The 22034-nt window shown below is 35.6% G+C and overlaps 1 long non-coding RNA gene across 1 annotated transcript; it reads right to left on the bottom strand.

Moving 5' to 3' along the window:
• Nucleotides 1-239: 239 nt before the first annotated feature.
• On the bottom strand, nucleotides 240-7015 carry LOC140138762 (uncharacterized). Its single transcript, XR_011857058.1, has 3 exons — nucleotides 6924-7015; nucleotides 3354-3432; nucleotides 240-460 (listed from the first exon to the last, which is right to left on the bottom strand). It is a non-coding gene; the product is annotated as an uncharacterized lncRNA (long non-coding RNA).
• Between the last annotated feature and the right edge of the window lie 15019 nt (nucleotides 7016-22034).

Below are 22034 nucleotides of genomic sequence, written 5' to 3'. Positions count from 1 at the left end.
TAATTCAACTGTGTTGCACATTCTCTTCAGGTTCATGTCTCCCCTTTTTATCTACACATTCTCTTCTTTTTTCTCCACAATCTCCATTTTTTTTCTCTTTTGGTGTGGTGTGTTAGTGGGGACGTACCCGACTCTCCCTCATTTGTCGGCACCTGGGTGACCATATGAGGTTGCCTCAACAAACCAGTTCCAAATCGTCCAAACCCCACCAATAAACTAAACTTACCAATGCAATCCAAACTATAATGCTCCCTAATCTTTTTGACATCCTCACCAACCCATGGTTTGTCAACGTACACAGGATCAAACGGTCGTTTTGGTGTGTATGCATTTAAGCCTCCAAACACGACCTTGGTACATCGACATGGGTCTCTGTATGGCAAAACCCATCGCCAACGTGTGTCTACTTTCTCTTGACCAACTTCACAGACGTGTTGCGCTCTGACACGTATCATACTTTCTAAAAATTAAAAATAATGAAAATGCATACTGTTCTTAGGATTAGAAGATGTAATATTATGATATTCATGGGGAGTGAGTAAACTGGTGCACCAAAGATTTGACCCGTCCCATGGTAAAGGTAAAGTCTGTGCAGGAGCAACGCTCACAGGCAAACGTGTCCATAGGTGTGTCTCATCACTCATAAAACTTGCTTTGGTTTTTACTACTCTTCCGTTTTTCTTCATACCCATACCGGAACATATTTATACACCTATAGTTAGAAAGAGAGTCAAAAAGAGGCAAAGATCGCTTCCCAAGGGTCCAACACATCACCGATGCTCGAAGCCGCAACCTTACATCATAAGTCGAAGCCGTACCACTGCTATTCCGTTTCCCCTTGAAATTCACATTGCTAAATAAAGTCATATCCTCAGCATGCAAAGAAAGTGCTTTCTTCTCGAACTGATATAGTCAACGTAGCGTATTGCATAAGATCAACAGACAAGGGTCGTAAAACTTAGGATAACGCAACCTAAACCCCACTTACCCAGCAAACACAAAACGTTTTCGACATCATTCGAGAAAAGGTTATAAAAGGTTGTCAGAAAACGTTTAAATGTCGGGTTATATAAAGGGTATATTAAGGGTATAAAACGTGTCCATAACATGAAAAAAACGTTTTTTGATAATCTACTGCCCAGCAAATACAAAACGTCTTACAGAAAACGTTAAATGTCGGGTTATATATAGGGTATAAAAACGTTCTAATAACATCCCAAAAACATTTTTGAAAACTTGATACAAAACATTCTAAACAGAATGTTATTTTGGGGTTGAAAAATATTTTGCGAAAAATGTTTGCCCAAAATATTTGCAATAACGTTTTAAAAACGTTTTCATGACCTTTATATAACCCGACATTTAAATGTTATTAAAACGTTTTGAAAACAACATCTTAAGAACATTTCTGTATTTGCTGGGTGCAAATATTTTAACATAATGTTATTTAAGTGTTGACAAAATATTTGGCAAAAATATTTGCAAAAATAGTTTACAATAGCATTTTGAAAACATTTTTAAAATATTGCAGTAGTGTGTTTTCATACAAAACGTTTTGAAACGTGTTCATGACCTTTAAATACTAGTAACCCGACATTTTAATGTTATTAAAACGTTTTTACCTAAACCAAAAGCCAAAATATAACTTATTTAAAACGTTTTTAAAACGTTTTTGTGTTTGCTGGGTAACGATCCTTATCCCCATGCAGATCGGGCATCTAAACCCCAGATCAAGGCCCTTTATCTTGATTTTACAGTTTGTCAAAGTCGTCAGTTGTCAGTTTCATTGGAACGGAGTCGCAAATAAAAGGTGAAGTTCTTAAATGTTTGGTATTTATTATTATTTATTATTTGGGTCTTATTATTAACACTTAAATGTGACGGATCGTGAATGACCCATGAAGCTTCTCTTTTCAAATCCAGTTCAAATGGGGGCAAGGGTTGTCTGCCGATTTTATCTTGTGCCTTCAAAATCCATGTCAGTATTTTATATTTGCTGATGTACAAAAGATCATGAAAAGGGGCTATAAAACATGAAATTGGACTCAATTGCAAAGAAATGATGGCTCCTTTGCTTCTGGATAATGCAATTTGGTTATATATAAGCAAATTTGAAACATGGACGGTTGTACATTATTTTAAGAGTTCTATACAGAGTTGCCTTGGTAACGCAAGCTTAAAAGCATTGTGATATTAATTTTAGGTTTTCGATTGACATGCATAAATAAAAATAAATAATGACAAAAAAAAAAATACATAGGCTACTACTACTACGTGTAAGTTTTTATGCTTCACTAGTCCATTATCTATTAATCAAAATTAATGATCGTTCTTTCCTAAGCATATACTTCGACGATTTGGACACATCGTGGTTTTACGACTGAACTTACTTTAGCTAAAAGGTTACGCCTTGTAAATTCCATTATTGCTTGATATTTTAAGCCTTTAAACCGGAGTTTTAAACACCTTATACATATTTACAAAGATAGTATCTAGCGCGACATTAATACAGTGAATTATGATCATATATCATTCGAGTCGCCATTGCAAACAAAGGTTTCCGGCATACTTGAACGCTTGTGGTAACATCCAAATGACTTAAAGCTAATTTTAGATCAGAAGATTCGAGTCAGGCTACCAACTTGATGTGGGGAACAAGACAAAGACAAAAATAAATAAAAAACTAATACAGTCAATATGTAAACCACAGGGATGGTAGACAAAAGTAGAAAAAAAAGTTGATTTTTGTTTTGCTCTTGTGAAATAATCAGCGCCGACGAGAGTCATCAATGACGTGCATGGTTGCAAGTTGGGAATGCAGATGCTGTGGCAGAAATTTGGCATTTTAATCTACACTGAATACCTGAACTGCAGAAATGCTTAAGTCCGAATTTTAGTATTATGAGATATGATCATTTAAATGTGTCCAAAATATTCTAGCAAAAGAATGAAGCAATGTATGAAATAAAATTTGGTAGGACTTTGGAAATGTCTTTTAATTGCAATGTTTTGGCACATGAGGCATAAGGGACCAATTAAGGTACATAATCTTTGTTTTTGTACGGGCCTCTAAGGTTTCTTTTCTGTGATTTACGTACCTACTAATTTAGGAATCCTTCCTTAATAGTACAGTAATAATATGAAAATTGGGCCAAGGAAGCCAATTGTATAAAAAATGTATATTTAGGTCTAATGATTAGCCTATATCAAAATAAAAGTATTTGGAATTTTTTGTGCGTGTTTATGTTTTTGATTGTTTATTTTTGTTCCTATAGTAGTGTGAGTGTGCGGGTTGCGTTTGTTTTGGATGGGCGAATGTTGCGATGGCGTTTATATGGTGTAGATCTACTTACCTGGCAGAACACACAGAAATTGTAGCATCAATACCAAGTTAAACCGGTTTACCGCGTGGGTCACCCACATGATTTAGGGCTGAAATATAAAATGTAATTTACTTGATAATAAAATGGAACATAGTTTGCAATTACATTGATGGGACATCAATCATAATGGTATTGATAAAGGAAAAAGGTCGTCACCAACGACAAAACACATCATCAGCAGCAACCACGATATAGGCCCAGCATGCTTTTATCGATTTTAGGGTAATGTTTTGATTTAGGGTTAGTGTTACGCAACAGCATCGATCATACAGGGTGTCTCAACGAGGGCGTCCCTCAAGTATCGGTAAGTGGTCCACGTCTATTCACACTGTTCTCTGCTCCTCAGGGGGATGTCAATTGACTAAGATACGATTATCGTTTTCTTTCAACACACATATTTTACTGCATTTTCACCGAAATGTGTTTAAATCGTACGATAATAATGTGATATATTCATCTGTTCGAGAATTATAATTATATGAAAAGAACAAGCTTAGTCCATTCAGGTCAGATCCACGTTCGCAAGCACTGGTTATAGAATATTAAATCACAAGTCTATAATACAATGCACCATCGTGAGACACTATACAACTTTCTCTATCGGCGTCAATAATAGAATATTGATTTAAATGGAATTGAATACATCTCTACATCTGCGTTTGTACTTCATCACTGAGCGATCTAGTGATCGGTTTCTACCCGATCAGATAGGACTCATTTTCTTGTATTTTCTGCAATTATTTTTTTAAGTTGTTCATAAGTGTATGTTGTTGACTTTTATTTAAGAAATAAAGGGTAATGTTATTATCCTTTACACCCAAATAATGTGTCCGAGGCAGTAAAACGTAAATAAACGTAAATAATCAGTTTTTTACTCCCGAGGACACATTATTTGCGTGTAAAGGATAATGCTGCACCCTTTATTTCTATTCTATTACCAGAAAATATCATTTTTTGGCACAAATATTTGTTTACTTCGAGGTGACAGCGCGTATCGCGGAAATATTGCACGCGTAACCAAGCGTAATGCTGTGTGTTACGGCGCTTGACCCATTATTGCAGAATAATGGGCTCTCACGTGACGTGTTTTAACAAATCACAGTGCGCGATTTTGAATAATGGATCGTAAGAGTAATATAATGATTCTTAAAGGGGGTAACTCTATAGGTTTTGGATATGGATTGTCTTTAAAACTACATATAATATCAAATAGTGTCCCCTTTATGCAGCTTAGTAAAAAAAAAAACGAGAGCATTTTCTGCGTAAATGTGAATAAATAGCAAAATTTGCAACCCAATACTTGGTATGCGTGAATTGCATTCTGGGAAGGCAAGCAATAACATATGCCGTAATTCCCGTCCGTCATGTGACATGCGTGCGTGGTTGCACTGACATTAACCAAGCTCCACTGCACTAGGTACACATTCCAATACTACGGTGACATTTCCCCACAACCAGTTTTTTCGTGTTCGTCTGTATATTGTTCATGATGATTTTTGTTTATAAATTATGGCATAATGGCAATAGAGCTCAATAACAAAGCAAAACAGAAAAGCCCCGACGGCGACGACAATGCTGGAAATGCCCGTATTTCAGGACGGAAAATTTAGATTTTCAAAAACTCTTTTTCGTACCGATTCAGAAAAAAAAAGAAACCAAATATATTTCCCCTTGCAATATGTACATTTCAAATGAATGTAAATAATTTTGGGTTTAAAAAATGGAGCAGAAAAAAAATATAACAACCGGGATTTGAACCGGGGACCTCCGGTACAAAAATACGGCGCTCTAACCAACTTCTAATTTCGGATGGAATTTTTAAAGCTTTATAGTAACTGAAGTCTCTTCAGCAGTTATAGAAAGATCGTGTGACCCCAAATCTGTGAAAGTGAACTCCCACAAAATGCTGGGAACTGAAAGGCAAATTGCTTACAGACTGGGAGGGTCCATGTATTGGGTTGATTTTAATGCTATGTAATCTACATTACCAGTCGTTCTCCATGGACCGAGGGAGGGTCTATTAACGCGGCTGTGTACTCTAGACGTTGTTTCTTTCGCGAAATGGATCTTTCTTAAAATGTAGGTACTTTGTTAAGTTTTTTTTATATATATGTGACGTGTCATGTCAAAAGGAGACACTTTTGGGCAGGATCGTAAATGGAGAAATAGCCAAAAATATGCCTGGAAGCGATTTTTTCACAATTTGGGTTTGTTGCAAATTTGTGATGTTATTAATGTTTAAAATATTGTCTGATAGTTTCAGACCAGAATATACCCGGCATCTTGTATTTTTTGAGACATTTTTCAAGGTAATTCCTACTCTCAATTTCCAATTTTATAATACCATAACTTACGAACTCAATATCTCCGCTTAGGTATATCCGATTTCATTGGGGAAAACGGCGTTGTGGAGCAAAATATCTCTATATTTAAGATATGTAAAAACCTCAAAATTGATAACCTGCCCAAAAGTGTCTCCTTTTGACATGACACGTCACATATACATATAAATACAAGGAAAGAACTCCAACTGCAATATTTTATGGATTTTTTTCGCATGTTTGCAATTTAAAAGGAAAGAAAATCTTTGTTGAACCAGCGGGGTACACACGCGCAACAACGCATCGCGTTGCGGAGTTTGTTAACTTGTGCAATGTGTTAAGATACGCTACGCATACGCTACGATTATCTGCATGCGCGGCGCATCCTATGGAAGCACCATGAAAGCACTGATTTCACAAAAACCGAGTGGTCAAATGGCTCCGTTTTAGCTGGTAAAATGTGGGGTTTTTTTTTCAAGTTCTTTCCATTTTAGCTGATGGATTTCGCTCAAAATTCTCAAGAGGCTGTGGATTTACCCGATGTTCACGTAATGTAAGGTAGAAAAACGAGAACAACCGCATTCTTCTGAGACATTCGATGAAAGTGCAAAATGTGACCACTTTAAACTTCAACGGCCATTATTTCAATGTTATATTTCTCAGTAAAATGACTACTTACGGTACACGATAATTCAATAAATACAGCATCTATAGGTAAGCAATTATGCTCATCGTAAAAAATAAGATCGGCTCCAGAGACTGTTTTATCCTTTTTGACATTTTGTTCTGTTTCAGATTTTAGGAATCATTTTGTGCAAATAGGCATTTGTGAATTTTAAAAATTAATTTTGATGCCTTATATGGTCAATATCTCAATAAATAAGGACAATATCAAAATAGCTTCAATGGTCGATCGAAAGATCAAACTAATTTGTTTCTATTACCTTTCTAGACATGTTAGACCAATGCTGATCTTATTAATTCCTGTGTGAGTGTAGGATTATGGTAGCGCACATTAAAGTCTTTACAAAACAACTATCTTGAAAGATTTTTTTCCCCTCGTGTCTTTCAACATTTTTGTAAACTAACAATTAGTTCCAATAAATTATTATTTCCGAAACTATAGATTAAAAATTACTGTAACTTTTCTTTGAATACTATATGTAGGTATTAACGTAAATACAACGAACACTCCATGTATTATGGCTAGAGTACTTACAATTCCTTTCAATTAAGCTACTCCGCGTGAAACGGTTGAAATCCTTCATCCAAAATTCAAACATATAAGTGTGAAGTGTTAATCTATTGTGTTCCAAAGCAGAACTGAAATGACGCTATTAACAAGATCATTAACATGATTAACAACACTTACGCATGCGTAAAGCTCATAACCAGAATCAGCACCACAACACATTAACGTTATTGAAACAATTATAAACCTCCGGTATACATGGCATAAATTAAATTAAGCTGTAACGAATGGTAAGAAATACATCCCTCTCGTCAAAGAAGGCGAAAAAAGCAAGAATTTGTCATACGCAATACATCAAAATGCAGGCAAGCGCTTTGAGTGTATGTTATTTTATTTTTTTTATGTCGAGCATATCTAGGTATTAACAGCTGAAATTAAGGAGATTATGCTGACGAAACTTCGGCCAGGCACAAGGGACCTAGTGAACGAAGGGGGTCGCCGTAGATAGCTGGTCGGCGAAATTCACATCCGGTTCCGAGTGTATGACAAGCAGTAGCACTAAGTACCTTAAGTGGTTCTACGAATAACCGAAAAGAGAACCATTTCAGAATTCTGTCAATTTTCAAGAACCCTGAATACGGCGGGATTCTTATTAGTGTGACCCTGACGTCATCACATAGAATGGCCTTAGTATGTGTTGGTACAAATACTCATACTCCACAACTTGAGGTAAAATGTTGAGCTATGATTATTTTAATAATCATAGCTCAACATTAAGGTTGATGAACTGTTTCATTAAAGATGAGGTCATTTTGAATTTTGTTGTCGTTGACAAATGAACGCTACATTGTGCTATACCAGTTGAAATAAATCACCCCGTATGGAAGATATTGCCTTAATCTTCCATACAGTGAATGTGGTAGAGTTTCCAGAATGGGTGACTCCATTTCACATCTGCACTCCCTGTGTGGGAAATTAAGGTCATGTCTTCCATAGGGGGTATGGATTTCAACTGGAATAGCACATTGCTCAATCCGATTTGCATACGTTATACGCATCTTAAAACATTTATTTTCCGCAGTTAACATTTGCATCGCATGCATCATGTACGTAAGTATAGACGAGTCGAATTTCACGCATTCCTACACCTCAGTGGCAGCAATGCCTGGGTCACCGCTGTGTAAATCCCACCTGAAATGTGAAATGATGCGTCTTTGGCGGGAATTTTAAACTGCATTCCATCACCCGTGTTACACGTAGACAAATGAATGATTGAGCAGTCACAACACGAGCTTGGTGCGCCGCGCACCCAGTACCCGACCAAATCCCGAGCATGACTTGGATTCGTCTATATATGAGCTTTAGATTCCACGGTGTTCAGATATTCAGATAGAAGTGTAATGCCATTATTATTCCCTCTTACTAAACAAAAAGGAAAGACATTTATTAGAATTAAAATTCTTCCAGGGTGCTACCACGGTTCGAACCAACAACCATTGAATCCAAAGTCCAGAGACTACCAGTACACTCTGCTACGAGTCGTTAACAAAAAACGCGTCTGTTAATCATACTTTAATAGGCGGGACACCACGAATACAGTCGGGCTCCCTATTCGTTCGCGAAGGGATGTAAAAATCGGACTAACTACCATAGCAATAGGGTAAAACAATGTTTGAATATATCGCGCTGCACTACAAGCAGGTTGCACTCATCACCTGTGATTATAGATTGAATACAATATCGTAGGCCTAGGGAGCACGGTGGTCTAGCGGAACGGGCACTGACTCATAATCGAAAGGTTGCGGGTTCGAGCTCCGGCGACGCCATCGTGTTGTGCCCTTGAGTAAGGCACTTTAGCTCGATTACTCCTCACCACCCAGGTGTTTCAATGGGTACCGGCATCCTTAAATGCTGGGAAGGTAACAGACTCGCTGTGGAGGAGGTGTAGCGATCCCCCTATAGCAACATTACATGGAGGGGTCTGGCCCAATCGCAAATGAAAGAGAGACGGGCACTCCGATCACTGTTTATACAGGATCGTCTCCTTTACCTTTACCTTTTTTTACAATATCGTTCTTTTTAAATATACTAATTTTACAGCTACGAGTGATCAACATGATATTGGTTCAATGCTTGAACGTACTAGTGAGGTGCGGGCAGGGCCAGATTTACAATTGGGTCATGTTTTTTAGCCCGAAAACCCCATTTATCGGACCAAAATATCCTAAAATTGCAAAATTTTGCAAGCACTGGCCCTTTACAAAGCAAAATAAACCTTCATTTTGGACTAAAAGTGTGTGAAAATTATTTTTTTTCGCGCCCAAATGTCCTAATTAAATCAATCCCCTATTTGTAAACCAAAACTTGGCCACATGAGTGCCCCCAAAAAGGTAAATCAGGTCCTGAGTGCGGTACATTCAAAAATTGTTTTACCCTATTGGTATGGTGGTTAATCCGATTATTACATCACTTCGCCAGCGAATTAAATTTATAATTGATTGATATTATTTTATTGCAAATTCGTGGCCCGTGGGCCAAATTACATACAATAAATTACAATATAAAAATACACATATAAAAACAATCAGAATTAAATATTTAAGCAAAAAATTGCACATGATAAGAAACACACACAAATATACAATTTGAATTACATTATTTAAGAAAGTTGCATATAAAAGTCACAGTAAAAACATTTATCATAATATTGCACTTTTTAACATTATAAAATGACATGAAAAGATTAGCATAGAAAAGTATAGCATGCAGAAAAACTCTGGGTGGCAAAGAAAAAACAAAACTTATTTATTAAGAATATCAACAAAAAAGGGAAGAGGACTATTTCTGAAACGATTAGTCCTGGTCCTAAACTGAGAAAAATTATTACTGTTACGCAAAGAACGGCCATGTCACTCCTTTCTGGTAGGAGGGATGAGAGAACTTGTTTGAACAGTTTTGGCAAGCCCTTCGGCAAACCTAAGACAGTGCTCCTCCCTCCTGTCAGAAAGGGTGTCAAGCTTGCAAACTTTAAGCGCATCACTATAGGATAAATAGTGCCGACCCAGGATTGTTCTGCATGCACGTTTTTCAAATGTTAACTGCGGTAAAATAATTCACTTCCCGGAGACAGATCAGCAGAAAAGTTAATAGACGTAATCGAAGAACCTTTTATGTTTACGGAGTAAGAATTCGTCGGTCGCAACACATAATGGCGTACGTGAAGGACAAAATACGTTTCCGAGCTAAACATTTTTGAAGGATATGCCACTAGTAACAGAGTCGATACTCTTCCACTTTTATCTCTCAGTGGCCCGATTTTAAGGTTAAGGTTCAAATTTTTAAACTGTATCTTTAATAGTTAACAAGAAATTACTATTTTAGGATAATAGCTACCTCTAAACCTATACGCCACTATGTGAAACGGAACATTTCGAAAATCACTTTACGCCACTATGTGTTGCGACCGAAGAATTGATCCTAATTGCACACTGTTCAAGAAACCGGTGCCTTGTTTAGTTTGAGCACAGGTTAATTTTATTAATATTGTATTCATTTTAATTACAATGCATCATGAAATAAAATTAATTAGTGATAATCACTCTGATATAATCTCAAATCAAGAGCTTAAAACAAGAACGGAAAAATTAATTCCAGCAAAAACCATAATCATCCCATAAAGGTCACACTCTTTTGTTCCAAAAATACACACAAGTATCATTTCTTCTCATCTTCTTTGGTTCATTGTAAGGTTAGAGAAATAAACATATCAAAAAAGTAACTACCCCCCAAAAAAAAAATAATGGCCATTATTCAAAACGGGGGCTATTGTATTACAAATCTGTAAAATGCGTTGGAAGCAGAATTTATTTCTGTGCATTTTGACACCTCATTTGATACGATAGCCCAGAAAACAATAAAACACCGGTCAATTTAATTTAATGTAGCGAGGTCCAGATTTGAAAGTTGCACTTACATACACATTTTTACAATACAAAAACACTCAGATATCATTACACAGATGTCCTTCCATTACTCTGAATACAAATTCAATACAATTTACTGCAACTTTCAAATCTTGGGTTACATTGATTTAAATGTACGCTGTGACGTCAATATTTAGTCAATTGCTACAAATGAGGTGTCAAAATGTGCAGAAAAAATTCTGCTTCCAAAGCATTTTACAGATTTGTAATACAATCATCCGTTTTTGAATAATAGTCATTATTTAAGGGGGTCAGTTACTTTTTTGAGATGTTTATGTGTACACCAATCAAAAGCATGTATGGAGTTGCTGTAACCGAAATAATATGGGGTCCGGACTACAATTAATGTGGCAACTTTCTGTAACACGAAAAAGAAAACAAACATTCATAGAAGTTTTTTCTTTGTTTTGTTTTATTTTATATTCCTTGTTAGTCTATGGCTTTCAGAAACAAATTCCATGCAGATGAGTGTTATAATTGACAAGAAATCCTTTGCACAGTATTCTTTGTGAACTTGTTTCTAAAAACCATATCATTATGTACATATTTACAAGACTAAGTATACTGTAAAAAGATATTGCAGTTGTGATAGACTGATAACGTTCTATTAGTACACGCGTGGAGAAAGTGGGAACACAAATGCTTGCTTGATTTTGTCTCTCAAGCACCCCCCCCATCTCACGTCTGACTAACAACTCTGTGGAGACCAATACTTTTGCGTCTATAAAGCTCAAGAACTGTATATCTGAGATAAACTGTTAGGCCTATAGTTTTCTGAATTATATTATTGAGTGAAGGATATGGGTATGTGTTTTATACATAACCTCCAAATTTTTGAATTTGAGCCCTGTATAAGCGACTACATGCAAACATTTTGCATGCCTGTATTCTCTAAATATGCGACAATCACTAGCCATAATACAAACTAGACTTAGCTGTGGCCTAAGACCACGAACACAGCCGTGTTGTGACCCCTTAATGACCTTTGACCCCAAAATCTACGAAAACCACATAGTCATTGGCTTATGTCAATGCATGTGTGCACATAGTATCACTCTTTGACATGACATAATTCATGTGTGCACATACCGTCACTCTCCTAAGTTTTTCTTAGCTAATAAAATGTTTTGAAGGAAATTAGTTTTATACCGGAAGTGACCCCTTAATGACCTTTGACCTCAAATCTGTGTATGATTTATAGACACTGGGTGATAACAATGCATGTGTGCAAGTGGCGTTACTGTCCTACGAAATTTGTGGGAGAAGTAGCATTTTGAGTTGAAATCACGTTTTTGTCCCCTGTGACCCCTACGTGACCTATGACCCCACGAAATTCATGTGACATGTAGGGGCCTGGTCAGTGATGATAGTGACCAAGTTAGGTCAAAATCGATGAATGCATGTAAATGCTAGAGCAAATGTAATGGTCGGCAGAAGAAGAAAGAACTAGACTTAGCTGTGGTCTAAGACCACGAACACAGCCGTGTTGTGACCCCTTAATGACCTTTGACCCCAAAATCTACGAAAACCCCACAGGCATTGCCTTATGTCGATGCATTTTATATATGAAAACGCCCATAGACATTGGCTAATGTCAATGCATGGGTGCACGTGCATGTCAATGCATGTGTGCAAGTTGCGTCAGCGTCCTATGTAAATTGTGGGAGAAGTAGCATTTTGAAAGTATTTCGTTTTATACCGGAAGTGACCCCTTAATGACCTTTGACCCCAAATAAAAAAATACCACATATACATTTGGTTAACATAATTCATGTGTACACACATCGTCACTCTCCTATGTTTTTCTTAGCTAATAAAAATTTTGAAGGAATTTGGTTTTTACCGGAAGTGACCCCTTAATGACCTTTGACCTCAAATCCCTGTATGATTTATAGACACTGGGTAATAACAATGCATGTATGCAAGTGACGTTACTGTCTTACGAAATTTGTGGGAGAAGTAGCATTTTGAGTTGAAATCACGTTTTTGACCCCTGTGACCCCTACGTGACCTTTGACCCAACGAAATTCATGTGACATATAGGGGCCTGGTCAGTGATGATAGTGACCAAGTTAGGTCAAAATCGATGAATGCATGTAAATGCTAGAGCAAATGTAATGGTCGGCAGAAGAAGAAAGAAGAAAGAAGAAGATCCTGTAAGAAAAAAGACACAGCCGTGACTAACGTCACGGCTGTGTAACTAGACTTAGCTGTGGTCTAATCCACGAACACAGCCGTGTTGTGACCCCTAATTCATTAATTCATTCAATTTATTCACACATGATTTCACATATATATAGATAACAATATTTCCAAAATCATATATATATGGTCAATTCCAGCCAAAGCGGGCCAAAATTCTCTCTGGGGGCTATTTTGAAAATGTTTTCCTTTTCAATTCTAGACTTATCAAATGAGACGATCATGTCTAGTGAATCATCAGATGGAAGTGCCATCGGATTGAAAAATAACTTTTGTTGTTAGACCAAATAAAGTGTTAAATGCGCATATGCATATTACCCACAATTCAAGCATTTTTCACCTGTTGCACGCCAAAAATTTCACTTTCTTTAATATCTTTCAATATTTTATGTGTGACTCATATACACTAGAAATCACGTTATTGATGGACTATGATGTCACGTCCAAATAGTGCAATAGGCCTTTACTTAGCAAGTCATACTAGGGGACAAGTTATGATAGCAAATTTTAAAAAAGAACCAGGTGTACAGTTACGAATGTCAATTCTTCGAACTCTTTGTCAAAATGTGGCTGTCAATTAACATTAAATTATTATTTAGAAAGATTAGAATGAATCTTCATATAAATATAAACGATTAGATTCTGTATCTCGTCGCAGGATGAGGCCATCTCAATTTGGATTAATAATTTTGTAACCCAGCGTCTCAAAAATAAAATGATCCTATTAAAAATGTTTAATGAATATGCCATAAAACATATCATTTCCGAAGTTTCGTTCTATAATTCAGGCTGCAGTCACAAAATGATTATTTTAATCAAATACGACTACCCATAAATATTCCATAAATGGATCAAATTATGGCATTTTGGGTATCAAAATTTTACCCACGAGTCCAAAATATAATTGCCATAACTTCAAATTAACATTTATATGATTTTTTAGTACAATCTTCCAATTTAGTTTGACCAGCGCTTAAAATTGAACTAAAACACTCAAAAAATACATGCAGCAATATTCTATTAACTCGTGTTTGACAGTTCCTATGAACTAAACACCGCTTTAAAAAGAATTCGACGGTAACTAAAATTTTCGTTAACATATTTGAAGGTAGATTGGTAACCTTGAAAAATAAAAATATTACAAGTTTGGAAACCACCATGCATTATTCCTCATTGTGTTTAATTTTGATTACTTACAGTTTATACTCTAACCAATTGCAAACCCAAAAATGGTAATATAGGATAATCATAAAACTTCATGATGCAGCTTCAGTATACCCTACGAATCCAAGATTTACGCTATAAATTATACTGTTTTTAACCTATCTTCGCACTTTTCAAAATGCGAAATAGGTTCCAAAACAGTCCTGTTTAATAGCGTCCTCTTGAAGGTATACTGAAGCTGCATCATGAAGTTTTGATTGATTATCCTAAATTACCATTTTTTAGGGTAAAACTGCAATTGGTTAGAGAAATTAATCATTGAAACACAATGGTGGAATACCCGCATGGTGGTTTCCAACCTTCTGTAATATTTTCTATAGTACCGTTTGGGGTTTGCGTTCTTAGGTGTATAAACTGTAAGTACTTTGGCCGCTTACCAATACATACCTTCAAATATGTGTTACCCACGAACATTTTGGTTACCCACAATCCCTACTTAAATTATAGTTAATAATGTATTGATAGTGTTTAAGTTCATAGGAACCGTCAAACACGAGTTAATAGAATATTGCTGCGATGAAAATATGGAATGATTTTCTAAAATAATAATATAAAAGTTTAAATGTTAATTTGAATTATGGCAACTTATTATTCTCAAAAGTTTTATACCCAAAACGCCATAATGATCCATTCTAAATATTCCATGTAGTCGTATTTTGATTAAAATTCATTTTAGTCCACTGGACCTCAAATTATTGACATACGAAAAGTATTTTGATATAGTCATTTAAAAAATTATTAGGTATTGCTATTTTCCAGACGCTGTTACCCACGAATCCATCCGAGATCCTCATCCTGCGACGAGATACAAAATCTAACTTTATATTTATATGAAGCATTTATTCTAATCTTTCGAAATAATACAGTAATGTTAAATGACAGCCACTTTGGAAAAAGTTCGAAGAATTGACACAATCTTAACTGTACACCTGGTTCTTTCTTAAAATTTGTAATAACCAAAATATTTCTTTGTAGATATATGTAATAAAATTATATTTTACGTTCAGAGTCTTCACCGATTTCTAGTGTATATGAGTCACACATAAAATATTGAAAGATATTAAAGAAAGTGAAATTTCATGGCGCACAACAGGTGAAAATGCTTGAATTCGTGGGTAACATGCATATGCGCATTTAACACTTTATTTGGTCCAGCAAGAAAAGTTATTTTTCAATCCGATGGCACTTCCACCTGATGATTCACTAGACATGATCGTCTCATTTGATAAGTCTAGAATTGAAAAGGAAAACATTTTCAAAATGGCCCCAGAGAGAATTTTGGCCCGCTTTGGCTGGAATTGACCATATATATATAATATGTATTATATACAAAATTTAAGCATCAATAACAAAAACAAATTTAATTAAGTTGGTAACATAATGAAATGTATCTGAAGGATAATACAGAATTAAATGGTTATATTACAAATCACAATCGCAATTTCCGAAATTATATATAGTATAGGACAAATTTATATAAAAATATTTACACAGCAAGATTATGATTAAATAGCAATTCAATTAATGATACAAATTTAATTTGTACAAAAAGTTAATTAAAGTACCAGTAACTCAGTAGATTTTGAAAACGAAAGAGAATAATATGAAAGGGTGAAAAAAAAAACATGTGAAGGAGAGGCCAAATAAGCCCAAAGGGCTTTAAGGCTGGTCCCACCTTAGCAAATTTGAAAGTGAAATATTAGAATAGGAAAGGGGTGAACATGACAAGACAGAACAGTACAAGACAGGACAAGACGAGACAGGGCAGGGCGGGAAAGGATCAATCAGGACAGGGATAATACAATGCAGTACCAGTCAAAAACCAAAAAAGTTGACAATGTAGTGGATCGATTTCAAATAGGCCTATTTAAAATAAGCGCACGTGCACGGTACCGAGGCCTATAGCCAAAACCAACATCGGGATTTGACGGCAGTATTTGTTAAAACATATTGAACTATTTATAAGATGAAAGAAAATGATATATGATACTTGAAAATTATATAATAGGTTTATTTTATTTAGATAAGTACTTTTTAATCAGGCGGTCCTTCAAGCTAGTTTTGAAGCTTAATATATTCTTTGAGTTTATTATATCTTTGTTTAATCCATTCCAGGTTTTAGGTCCAGATACTTTAATCGAGTATTTGATTAAATTAGATGTGTGTCTAGTGTTGTAGTTGTGAATGTCACTGTGTTTTAAAAGAAAGTTGGAGAATGATTTTGGAAGGGTTTTGTTCTCATAGCGGTACATAAAGAGACCTGTTTGTAATTTATTTATGTCAAAGATATTTAGTGTTTTTAACTTATGGAAAATTTGCTTTGTGTGGGATAGGTAACCAGAGTTGTTAATGATACGGATTGCTCTTTTTTGGAGTTTAAATAGTTTGTCCAATTTTGTAGAATTAGGAGAAGTCCATGGACAGTGGTTAAGGTCAAGGGTGTTGTCAGATATCGCCCATGCTATGTTGCTGTAGGATATGTAAGGCAGGATTAAGGTGTTGTAGAGTGAGAATAGTATATGTGTGGGTAAAATGTGACGAAGTTTTCTAAGAATCCCGATGTTCCTAGAAATTTGATTTGTAATTTTGTGGATGTGGTCTTTCCAGGAAAGATTTTTGTCAATTATTACACCTAGAAATTTTGTGTTATCTACAGGATGAATTGCAACGTTGTCTATCATAATTCTACGTTGAATGTGTTTATGAGAGTGTTAAGGTTTGGGTGAGATAAGAAGATGTTCGTATCATCGGCGAAAAGGACAAAAGAGAGGATTTTGGACGAAGTGGGGATATCATTAACATAAAGAAGGAAGAGCAAGGGACCCAGGATAGAGCCTTGAGGAATACCACAAGAGACTGGAAGAAGATCAGAGAAATGTGAGTCAAAGGAAGTGAATTGATATCTGTTACACAGATAGCTAGAGAGAAGATTAAGGGCTGTTCCACGAATACCATAGTGTTGGAGTTTGGTAAGAAGAATGTTGTGATTGATGGTATCAAAGGCTTTGGAGAGGTCGAGGAATATGCCAATAGTGTGATGATTAAGAGCAAGAGAGGAGGAAATATTGTTGTAGATATCTAGAAGAGCAAGATCAGTGGAATGCTGTTTGCGAAAGCCATATTGATTGTTGTGAAGAATATGAAAGTGAGAGAGAAATTTATCAATCCTATTGTAAATGATGCGTTCAAGGATCTTGGAAAAGCAGGGTAGAAGAGAAATGGGACGATAATTAGAGAAGGTGTGGGGGTCGTCTTTTTTGAAGACAGGGATGACTTTCGCAATCTTGAGGGCTGAAGGGAAGACACCTGTGGAAAGGGATTGGTTGAAAATGTGGGCTAGGGGTTTGGAGATAAGGGGAATGATATGTTTAACAATGGTAGGGCTGATGTCATCGTAGCCGGAACTCTTGCCATTCTTAAACTTCTTGACTAATGACCTTTGAAACCCAAAATATATGAAAACGCCCATAGACATTGGCTAATGTCAATGCACTGGTGCATGTGGCACCACTTTGCTATGTTACTTGTGGCAGAAGGGGCATTTTAAAGGTTTTTCGTCTTAGACCGGAAGTGACCCCTTAATGACCTTTGACCTCAAACAAAAAAATACCACATATACATTGGATAGACACAATTCATGTGTGAACATACCGTCACTCTCCTATGTTTTTCTTAGCTTATACAATTTTTATACCGGAAGTGACCCCTTAATGACCTTTGACCTCAAAGCTGTGTATGATTCATAGACACTGGCTAATAGCAATGCATGTGTGCAAGTTGCGTCACCGTCCTATGTAATTTGTGGGAGAAGTAGCATTTTGAAGGTATTTCGTTTTATACCGGAAGTGACCCCTTAATGACATTTGACCCCAAGTAAAAAAAATACCACATATAGATTAGGTAAACATAATTCATGTGTGCACATACCGTCACTCTCCTATGTTTTTCTTAGCTTATAAAATGTATTGAATGAATTAGGTTTTATACCGGAAGTGACCCCTTAATGACCTTGACCTCAAATCTGTGTATGATTCATAGACACTGGGTAATAGCAATGCATGTGTGCAATTTGCGTCACCGTCCTATGTAATTTGTGGGAGAAGTAGCATTTTGAAGGTATTTCGTTTTATACCGGAAGTGACCCATTAATGACCTTTGACCCCAAATAAAAAAATACCATATATACATTAGGTTAACATAATTCATATGAGCAAATACCATCACTCTCCTATGTTTTTCTTAGCTAATAAATTTTTTTGAAGGAATTTGGTTTTATACCGGAAGTGACCCCTTAATGACCTTTGACCTCAAATCTGTATATGATTTACAGATATTGGGTAATAACAATGCATGTGTGCAAGTGGCGTTACTGTCCTGCGAAATGTGTGGGAGAAGTAGCATTTTGAGTTGAAATCACGTTTTTAACCCCTGTGACCCCTACTTGACCTCTGACCCCACGAATTTCATGTGACATGTAGGGGCATAGTCATTGATGATTGTGACCAAGTTAGGTCAAAATCGGTGTACGCATGTCAGTGCTAGAGCAAATGTAAAGGTCGACAGAAGAAGAAAGAAGAAGATCCTGTACGAAAAAAGACACAGCCGTGACTAACGTCAAGCCGTGACTAACGTCACGGCTGTGTAATACCCCTATGCATAGTATTATAAATTCGAGTTGATAGCAACGAGTATCTATAACTCATTGGCATCTGTAAGACCACACGTAAAGATGCCTGGGTGATTCTTAGCAACACATCAGCAGAATTATGAAGATTCTGCATGAACTGGAAAAAAAGGTGAGAATTTTTCAAAAACTTTTCATGTTAGACAAAAATTTTACCGAGATGTTTTCTGTTATATAAAGTTTAAAAGTTTTCAAAACATCCCCCCCAAGAAAATGCATAATTTAAACAAAAATTGCACATTGCATTCTTATATAGCGTTTATTTGGATTACAATATTTACATACTGTTTTTAATGTATAAGAACAATCATTTTTCGCACATTGCTCAAAAAACCTAGTTGCATAAAATATCAGAGCGAAATGATCATGTTAGAAAATTTAAAGACATTTTGTTTTCTCTGCTGAATTTATTCTCCAGAGACTCTAGTCTCGACAATTGCTAAGATTGGTTGCTGTTTACGTATACATAACATACATGTATCCTAGAGCTTATGATTATAAAATCAGAGTATAGATTATAGGGGCACAATGAAAGATGGCTCTGTGAAAGATACCAGCATGAATCATTAATACACACAAAATAAAAGTATATTGGTTATCTAGGCCTAAAATAAAATAAAATGGATGTAAGCTTCAAGGATTATTTCGTGATCCTATCATCCTCTAGTCTGCGTTTGCGAGTTATGGATGATTGTGTGTATTACACTGCTCCATATGCCACCATTGGCTACTGTGTTGTAATTTTGTTCCGGTACACCAGAACGCAATTCAAATTCGGACATTTTTTTGCTCAACGAATTAATTACTTATTCGTAAGCACTATGCAGCCAGCTGTTTCCACTGGTATACAAATCTCGACTTCTTTTGAGAAAAGTAGAGAAATGAGGTTTTTGGATCACAAAATGCCCATTTGAGCTAGTGCGAAATATCAATTTTCGTGCGAAACATCAATTTCTGTGTACAACAGTATTAAAATTAAAACAATCTGTGGTGGGGAGTAAGTTTTGAATAATGAATCTCATACTTACTTTTTGCAACTTGCTACGTCTATGCGTACGATAAGTTGTGTCTCAGTCCCCTTTCTTGTTAAAGTGACTATTTATTATTATCATCATCATTATTATTATTATATTATTATTATTATTATTATTATTATTATTATTATTATTATTATTATTATTATTATTATTAGTGTTATTAGTATTATTATTATTATTATTATTATTATTATTAATTTATTATTATTATTATTATTATTATTATTATTATTATTATTATTATTATTATTATTATTATTATTATTATTATTATTATTATTATTATTATAGAACACAAATATGGACATCTCCTTCTTCATTTCCTTTGTTTTTTGAGAAAAATGCAGAGAATAATCATGTGCTTTTAATTAAATTTGTGAAGTGTATTACTTCCAAACATATTCAGGTTATCACTAAAGAGAGATGATTTCACACCTACCACGAATAACCTATTTTCATCAACTGCATTTGGCCGACACACGCCTCATTCTTTTGCGTTGAGTCACACATCTAGTCTTTTTTACATCCTAATATCTCGAATCTGAGTGAGTAATAATTTCTAACTTTGGACATACAGTTGATGCGTACAATCTGGGCATATACTGGTTCAGAAAACAGTGTGACCACCTCGCTGTTCACATCAATGTTACCAATAAAATCCTGTGGGAGAGAAAATGTTATTTCAGTGACTAACAAAACGTATATCACGACGATTGGATGGTTTGCATGTCAATTAATAGCACATACTACTCCCCATTCCTGAAAAGAATATTATCTGATTGTGTCAAATGAAACATAGCTAAATCCTAATCCTTTTACTTCTAATCGGCAATAAAAGTCAAATTTTAATATTTGGTTCATTTTTGGAAATAAGGGCCCAAAACATGCGTTTTTAGGACGTTTTTCGTATGCTCTGACAATCAAGCCCAAAGACTTGTACTAAGACTAATATCAGGAAATCCATTCTAATTTTTGGATAATGTATTTTCTAATATATGATATAATCAATTATCAAAACTGACATGAACTAGCCCTTACTACAAATTTTTAGTCTGAACTGATTTTGTAAACTTGCAAAGTTATTAAATTTTGACCTTTTGCAATTTGAACTATCTAAGGGATTAAGAATTTTGCTTTTTTTTCCGTTGGCAAAACAGGATATTTCTTTAATCCCAAAATATTACTGCTGTATTATATAATAGTAGACAATGTTTACTACATTTCTTACAATTGCGTTTCCATTTTGATCTTCGACAAACTCCTCGTTGGCACCAGTACTCGCGAATGTTGACACTTTGAATGATGTCACATAGTCAGGGTCACCACTGCCACCATCACCTTGCGTTTTAACACCAGTTACAAAGATCTGGTAACCTAATGATAAAAGAAATTGATAAAGTATATATTTGTGATGTTATGGTTTCTTATTATTCTTTTGTTGTAACTCAAGAGCAGTACATCGTATCCAGGTCAAACTGTAACCTTTGAGTGAAGCCCTACGGCAAATGTGTATTTTATTTGCTAGAACACGGTGGACGTCTTTGAGCAAAGTTGGTTTACATGACCGTTTACCGCCTATGCGTGCCGACCACATTAATCTAGTTGATCGGGCCATTCCACAGCCTCTCCCTTCTTTGTAGGATCGAAGAAGTTAAACTGAGAAACATTTTCAAACCCCTTTCCCACCAACGAGATGTCGCTCTTCTATACCATCATAACCTATTACCGTGAGTTTTGTATTGCTGACAGTAAGGTGAAGGTCTAGCCCCACGCTCTTTTCTTTTTGTCACTCTGTTTAAGAGTTCAACCATCTCGACCATACTAGTTGTAATGAGGGTAATATCATCTGGATAACGTAGGTTGTTTACAGTCCACTCGTCCTTTGCCTGTCTCGTGATATACTCTGCATATAGATTGAAGTGTGAGGGGGAGAGAATACCGCCTTGTCTGACTCCATGGTCCAGTTCAAACCAATTATTTTAAAGGATTTTTTTTTGTAGACGTTGTG

Source organism: Amphiura filiformis, chromosome 18 (genome assembly GCF_039555335.1).
Source record: "Amphiura filiformis chromosome 18, Afil_fr2py, whole genome shotgun sequence".
NCBI classification, from domain to species: Eukaryota; Metazoa; Echinodermata; class Ophiuroidea; order Amphilepidida; family Amphiuridae; genus Amphiura; species Amphiura filiformis.
Note: the sequence above shows the minus strand (reverse complement) of the source record. Positions and strands in the feature narration are given on the sequence as shown.